Below are 8,231 nucleotides of genomic sequence, written 5' to 3' on the forward strand. Positions count from 1 at the left end.
TTGAAAACTAGTTCATTGCAATTAATCTTATTTGCTGACAGACTCTCAAAGAACACTTCACACACAAAAAAAATTAATATGAATTTTAGAAAATTAACTGCTACAGTGAAAGGGGGCAAAGTCCATGGAAAATGTCCAAATCTACAGTAACCTCAAGAACTTAGTTTGGCGCATGTCTTTAAAATATATATATAAAATCTTACATTTCCAATATATACAAGTCTAGATTCCCTGAATAACCCTCCCATTGAAAACAACCAAAAATTAAAGTATGTTTATTCAATGGTTACTGAATTAGCAAAGCCAAAAATGAAGGGCCAGCAGGAATTCTGGAAGACAAGTAAGTAAGTTGGCTTAGGCCTTGAGGATGAGCTACCAAATCCAGTCCTGGTGACTCTAATCTTGTCTTCTCAGGTTGGTAATGCTCCAAGCAACCAATAAGAAACCACCAAATACTGTATTTCCCCATGTATAAGACACACCCTTTCCCAAAAAATTTGGGGTCTAAAAACCGGGTGCGTCTTATACAGTGGTTGTAGATGTTTTTACTAGCATTTCCTGCTTTTTGCGCTTGTTCTTTTCTTTTTCCTTCAAATTTCGGGCCCCAAAATTAAGGTACATCTTATACATGAGAGCATCTTATACATGGAGAAATATGGTATTCTCTAGTATCTCAGTTTTCAAAGATGAAGCTCCAATGAAAATGAGCTCACAGTCAAAATAACAATAGTACAATATCACATTGATCTCATGATCAACAGCCAGCAATAGTAGCCCATCGAAGCCTTCAGATATTGTAATAATCAGAAAATAAGAAATGTTTAATATGCTTAAAGAAATCAAAGATTTAGCTTGCTAAGTGAAGAAATCTTAAAAATTAGAAAGGGTCAAATTTATTTTAAAAATTAAACTTCTAGAATTAAAAAATGAAGTAAAATTTACAACTCAATAGTAAAAACAAGAATGTTGCAGCTACAGGCAACAATATGGACAAACGTCAAAATGTAGTAACAAGGCCTGGTCGCTGGGGATGGCTCCTTGGCCTCTGCCCCAGGCGCTAGAGTGGCCCCGGAGGGGCAGAGCATCGCCCCTGGTGGGCATGCCGGGTGGATCCTGGTCGGGCGCATGCGGGAGTCTGTCTGACTGTCTCTCCCCGTTTCCAGCTTCAGAAAAATACAAAAAAAAAAAAAATGTAGTAACAAATGATTAAAGTAGAAAATACGTGTAGAATAATTACATTTATATAAAGCAAAAAGCAGAAATCTAAACATACTACCTAAAGATACAACCATGTAGCAAACTTATGAGTTAAAACGAGGAAATAATAAACACAAAATCCAATACTGAATACAACAGTAGTTACCTTTGAGAGGAAGGAAAAGGAATTATTAAAAAAATACACATGGGTCTCCAAGGTAATGGTAAAGTTCTTTTTCTAAAACTCAGTGGCACATCATGATTCTTTGGAACTTACAAATATTCTTTCATACCCACTCAACAAATAGTGGAGGGAGAAGACCTAACATGTTTATTCAGAATTCTCCTAAAATCTAACACTAACAGTAACAAGGAAAAATTTTTAAACCTATTTCCCAGAGTTGTAGACATACGCCAGTTCTCTGAAATCAAGACCAGTGAATCCTACATAGAATACATAAATAAATAAATGACAACAGTGCCTGACCTGTGGTGGCACAGTGGATAAAGCGTTGACCTGGAATGCTGAGGTTGCTGGTTCAAAACCCTGGGTCTGCCCGGTCAAGGCATATATGGGAGTTGATGCTTCCTGCTCCTCCCCCCTTTCTTTCTCTCTCTCTCTCTTCTCTAAAATGAATAAATAAAAATTAAAAAAAAAAAATGACAACAGTGGAACCTAGAAGTCTGGAATGTCTTCAAAATTCTAAGCAAAAATAGCTGTCAACATATAATTATATATCACTGAAATTATCCTTTGGAATATGAAAAATATTTTTAGAAAAAACAAGTTTACCAAAAATTGACCTTACTTAAAAAGAAATTCTAAAGGTTTTATGTAGAAGACTTCACATAGAATAGTGATTGGATAGAAGACCTGAGATACAAGAAGAATGGTGTGTCCAAGTACTGGTAAATAAATGGTAAATCTAAAATACAGACTACATAATAATGATAATGGTTAATGTAGGAAATTTAAATAAAGCATTCATAGTCCTCTTATTGTCTGAGAGAATAAAGACATATTAGTTCATTTTAAGACTTTGTGGGCCCTGGCCAGTTGGCTCAGTGGTAGAGCGTCGGCCTGGCGTGCAGAAGTCCCAAGTTCGATTCCTGGCCAGAGCACACAGGAGAAGCGCCCATTTGCTTCTCCACCCTTCCCCCTCTCCTTCCTCTCTGTCTCTCTCTTCCCCTCCCGCAGCCGAGGCTCCATTGGAGCAAAGATGGCCCGGGCGCTGGGGATGGCTCCTTGGCCTCTGCCCCAGGTGCTGGAGTGGCTCTGGTCGCGACAGAGCGAGGCCCCCCTGGTGGGCAGAGCGTCACCCCCTGGTGGGCGTGCCAGGTGGATCCCGGTCAGGCGGATCCCCGTCAGGCGCATGCGGGAGTCTGACTGTCTCTCCCTGTTTCTAGTTTCAGAAAAATACAAAAAAAAAAAAAAAGACTTTGTGACCTACTCATGTTGAAAACATATGCAGCTGACCCTTAAACAACAACGGTTTGAACTGCATGGGTCCACTTATACAAGGATATTTCTCAATAAGTATTGTATTTTCTCTTATGGTTTTCTTAATAACATTTTCTTTCCTCTAGCTTACTTTACCTCATCTCCCAACATTGTTCAAGGTCAACAGTACAGAAAGAGGTACACACAAGAATGTATATCAACAATAGTTTTCTTAATAGCAAAACACTAAAAATAACCAAACAAGTGAATGAAGACGAATTTTATCACATAGTGAAAACATAAACTTTATTACAATAAGTAAAACAATCTGATATAGGCTAGTAATGGAAAGATGAATGAAACAGATGATCTAGACAGAGAACCACAAAAATTCCGTAGATAAAAAACGTTTTGATATTTCAAATCAGGGAGGAAGTATGGACTATTAAACTGTTATTGATACAAGTTGCTACTCATTTTCAGCAAATAGGTTACAAATATATACCCACTCCTCTAATATCTAGTAGAAAATGAAAAAAGGAGGTGAGTATGCATGCACACATACACATCATAAAGCAATAAAGCAGAGTTCAAAAAATCCAGAGAATTCTAATACCCTTCAGTCTGGAGTAAACTAAAGGGATGAACAAATAATCCTAGAAAAATTGGAAATTTTCAAGTCTTAGAAGACTCTAGTTACTGACACCAAAGACCTCAGCAGAGGGCCATCTATCTTGCAAGTGTACTGTGTTGCTTTCTTGTGAGAAAGGCATTAAAGGTCTAATGCAGTGGTTCTCACAAAGTGTGTGCCAGGGCGCACTGGTGCACCCTAGAAGATTTCAAGGTGCACCCTATGGTATTCCAGAGAAATATGTGTCTTTTGGGGACCAAAAAACCAAGAGGGTTTTGGAGTTTAGATTTTTGGGGAACAGAGGTGTGGGGAATTGGCTGTAAGCTGATAGTCTGCCCAACCTCCCACCTCACTTGCCTGATTAGGTTGCAACAGGCTGTTAAGCTGTGGTGCTGGATTGTTTACAACACCCATGTTCCCCAGAAAGACTGGAGGCAAGTTTCTTCTATCCTTTGTTTGGTGTAAAGTTTAAGGTGATAAGTATGGTGGGAGTTTTCTGCACTCAACACAATTAAGGGTAAAAAGAGGAATTCTTCAATGTATTGATGAAGAAATGAGAGTTTGCCTTTCAAATATATGCCCAAACGTTGAAGAAATCACTAGGACACATGAGGTTCCTGTTTCTCACAAACACAAGAATGAAAAAACTTAAAACATTCATGCCAGGACCTGCTGAATTTACTAAATCTTACTAAAAATGTATCTATATATAAAAAGATAATTTTTTTGTAGTTTTTTTATTTTTAACCCCTCTTTTTTACGAATTCTAAAAAGCATAACTCATAAAATGTAATATAAAAATGGTTTTTAATGTCAGAATAAATTTAATTTTGTTGTATTTATTGTTTACCATAAAAGCATGCTTGGACTTTATATTTTTTCTTTAATATTTGACTTATTATAACATATTTCTCAGAAATTTGTATATAGTGTGCCTACATTTGTAGGATTTTAAATGTGCCCCGACTTCAAAAAGTTTTACAACCACTGGTCTAAGGGGTCTGTCTCCCTGACAGGAGAGTGGTTGGTCCAAGGTACAGGTCATTTAACCAGATAAAAAGTTTCTCAGGCCATGGTGGGTTAGCTCGGTGATAGAGCATCTGCCCAGTGTGTGGATGCCCTGGGTTGTATTCCTGGTCAAGGCACACAGAAGTGCCCATCTGCGCCCCCACCCTTCCCCCTCTTGCTTCTCACTCTCTCTTCCCCTCCTGCAGCCATGTCTTGATTGGAGAGAGTTGGCCCTGGCCACTGAGGATGGCTCCATGGCCTCAGCCCCAGAGGGGCAAAGAATCGCCCTCCACTGGGCTCGCAGGGTGGATCTCTGTAGGGTCACATGCAGGAAGACTCCTCTCCTCTCTGCCTCCCGCTCTCCCACTGAATTAAAAAAAAAAAAGCCCTGGCCGGTTGGCTTAGCGGTAGAGCGTCGGCCTGGTGTGCGGGGGACCCGGGTTCGATTCCCGGCCAGGGCACATAGGAGAAGCGCCCATTAGCTTCTCCACCCCCACCCCCACCCCCTCCTTCTTCTCTGTCTCCCTCTTCCCCTCCCGCAGCCGAGGCTCCATTGGAGCAAAGATGGCCAGGCGCTGGGGATGGCTCCTTGGCCTCTGCCCCAGGCGCTAGAGTGGCTCTGGTCGCAACAGAGTGACGCCCCGGAGGGGCAGAGCATCACCCCCTGGTGGGCAGAGCATCAACCCTGGTGGGCCTGCCAGGGTGGATCCTGGTCGGGCGCATGCGGGAGTCTGTCTGTCTCTCCCTGTTTCCAGCTTCAGAAAAATACAAAAAAAAAAAAAAAAAAAGGTTTCCCAGATGGGACTACACTCATAATTAGAACACTGAGCCCAAGACACTCTCAGAGAAGAAAATGAGCACTTTCAAACTGAAACTGTTGGTAAAACAAGTATAACAAGCCACTCAATAGACTTTACAAACAAACCAGTTTTATAAGAAATAACAGTTGTATTAAAAGAAAATTTAAAAATTCCTCTTCCATAAATTTTAGTTTATTTCATCTACAAAATTAATTTTCTAAAAAGTAGTATTTATAGTTTATTCCATTTCATAGAATTAGTCTCTATATAAATTCTATCTGTATATCTGCATACAGAGATGCCTAAAGCATTCACAAAAAGTACTGTTTACTTTTGTGTGATCCAAATTTGGGGTGACTTGTTTCTTTATAGTTAATGCTACTTTTCAAATTTTAAAAATATTTTTCACTTTTTTAAAGATTTTATTTTTATTCATTTTTAGAGGGAAGGGGCGGGAAGCATCAACTCCCATATGTGCCTTGACCAGGCAAGCCTAGAGTTTGGAACCAGGGACCTCAGCGTTCCAGGCCAACGCTTTACTCACTGTGCCACCACAAGTCAGGCCACTTTTTTTTATCAATGACAAATACTTTCTTAAAAACAAAAAATCTAAGTAAAATCAAAACTTTAAAAATACAGAAGAGAACAGTGATCTTGAAATGAAAACGAAGTTGGAGGAATCACGTTACCTGACAGCAAACTTTGTTTACTACAAAAGGATAGTTAATCAAAACAGCATGGTACTGGCATAAAAAACGAAATATACATCAATGGAACAAAGAAGAGAGCCCAAAAATAAGCGCAGTCTTTATGATTAATATTTGACAAAAGAGGCAAAAGCATACATTAGGTCTATACAATAAATGGTGCTGAAAAGCCCTGGCCAGGTAGCTCAGCAGCTTAGAACCGAGACTTTCTATACTGCTTAACACACTAAGAGCATCTCTCAAGCTTTCATTGAAGTTGGGCTTGTCATCTCTGGTTAAAGCCTCCAAAGTAAGAAAACCTGCCCTAATTTCTTCTCTCCTCAGAGACTCCATCAGTTAAAAGTTCACGAAAGGAGTTTCTTAAAATCTCCTGGCTCCTTAGGATACTTTGAAAATAAAATTCAGAGTTCCCGAAAGACATATTTTATCCTAAAGGACCCACGTTCTTCCAAGAATTTCTTACAATGCTTATTCAAAAGAAAGATAAACAGCTAGTAAAAATAAATCTTGTTGGCTCTGAGAAAAAAATCAACATCCCTCCTTCTCGCTCCCACCCCACCCCAAAAAACCAGGCAACCAGTAACAAAAGTAATCGTCCTCGAGTTTCCAGGTGGGACCACTAAGGCAAATTAATGCGCACTCCTAAAGTGTACGATTATTTTACATCTCCATTGTCTGATCACCTCACCGCACCTTTTAAATCACGAGTCAAACTTTTCCCCGCCCTGGACCTACTTGAGCCAAGCGCCGTATAATGTGGAGTACACATCCACGTGAGACCGACACAAAACAGCCAAAGGGAAGCTCGCCATGCGCTCTATCGCTTTGGGGGGAGGTCGAGACCCGCCCGGAGACCGGGAGGACCTGTCCGCCAGCGTAGAAGGCGTAGGGAGTAAAGCCAGAAGCGTTCCTCCGCAGCCTCGCAACGCCGAACCGCAGCTTACATAACCCGCCTCTGGAACGTGCCGCAACCGCCACCGCCGGCGTGCGCCCCCACGGGCCTGTCCCCGCGCCGGGAGCCGGGACGCAGCCGCTCGTCGGGTGGATAGAAGCCCGGCCTAGGCCTGACACGAGGTGGGCCCCGCGAGCGAATCGAGGCGACAGAAGCCGGGTCGCCGCACCGGGCCTGGCCACGCGGACCCGCCCTCCGCCGCGCGGGCTCGACGCCCTCCTTCCCTTCCCCTTACCTACCTGAGAAGGGCGGGTGACTGGGCCGCGGCGGCCGCCGAGTCCCGTGGGGCGCGAGGCGCGAGCTCCTCCGCGCGGGACCGTCACAACATCTCCCGGGAGACACGGTCACCACAGGCAGGAGGCACACACATCTGCCGCGCGGAAGCTGCTGTTCTCGCGGGCCTCCGTCTGTGTCCTTCCTGACCACCTCGGATCCGCACAACCGGAGAGTGCCGCACCGGCAGCAGGCCGGCTGACTGCTCAGCGACTGAAACGCAGACACTGCTCGCGCCGCGGTTCCGGATCCTCCCCCGCGCGACTCTGCCTCCTCCGCTTGGACAGCGCCGGCCCAGCTTTGCGCATTACCCTGGGCAGACAGATCAAGTCCCACACGCCCCAGCGGGGAGGGTTGGGGAGGATTGGGGAGGGGAGGGAACGCGGAGAAGGAGGGGCGATGGTAGGGAGATCGCCGCGCGGGGACCTGAGTTCTCGCGAGCGTTCCGGCCTTGGGCGCCGGCACCGCGGGAATTTTTAAACTCTGCGTGAAAGAAGGTGGGGGAAGAGAAGAGAGGAAAGAAAAACGTAGTCGGAAAAGGTGGTTATTTACATAAAATAGGATCTCCCCGCCTTCAAAAAGCTGAGGGAATGAAAGACTACGATTCCCACAATGCTTTATGCACTAAATTGCTAAAGCTGCTGGACTCGTGGGCCCTTAGTGGATCGGGAATGGTAGTCTTTGTCTGAGATCGCGCCCAGCCGGCTCCGCCCGCCTCTTGATCTCGCGGGGTGACATCTGTGGCGGGAGAGTCGCTACGTTATCGTGAGGCCACGGTTGTTGTGGGACAAGTGATAATCTCTGTTCTGGCAAACCCGTTTGCCCTCGGTGTTTTTGGTTCTTTCTGCTCCTACTTTTGGTGCTAAAAGTGAGCGCCAGACTAATGGGGAAACGCTGCTTCTTTCTCCTATATATATATATTTTGTATCACAGTGTGCGTTCTTGGCCACAGGTCCTAGTCTAATATTAAAGTTTTTTACTCTAAGTCAGTGTTACCTTTTTGGTCACTCTTGAGTTTCATTGTGGTGGTGGGTTTTTTTGTTTTTGTTTTATTAGTATCTTTGAAGCTAGTCCCGAGCACCAGACACAGTTAAACAAATACATGTGGATATGTCCGTAATAGTAAATGCCAAAATAAAAGGATTATAATGCGAGGTGAAAGGGGGAGGAGGATTCAAGCTGGTCGCTTTTTTAATCAAAGAAGTTTAACCTTCACCCCCTA

The 8,231-nt window shown here is 43.5% G+C and overlaps 1 protein-coding gene across 2 annotated transcripts in view; it reads right to left on the reverse strand.

The window, feature by feature from the left end:
• Positions 1 to 7,902, reverse strand: part of AHCTF1 (AT-hook containing transcription factor 1) — an 86,507-nt gene extending 78,605 nt beyond the window's left edge. The window contains exon 1 of one of the 2 annotated variants that reach the window (XM_066236975.1): positions 6,976 to 7,902. The gene's annotated coding sequence lies outside the window, so the exon portion shown is untranslated. The remainder of the gene's footprint in view (positions 1 to 6,975) is intronic. The other variant, XM_066236967.1, reaches the window with a different exon arrangement.
• Between the last annotated feature and the right edge of the window lie 329 nt (positions 7,903 to 8,231).

The sequence above is a fragment of the Saccopteryx bilineata genome, chromosome 1 (assembly GCF_036850765.1).
Source record: "Saccopteryx bilineata isolate mSacBil1 chromosome 1, mSacBil1_pri_phased_curated, whole genome shotgun sequence".
Lineage (NCBI taxonomy): Eukaryota > Metazoa > Chordata > Mammalia > Chiroptera > Emballonuridae > Saccopteryx > Saccopteryx bilineata.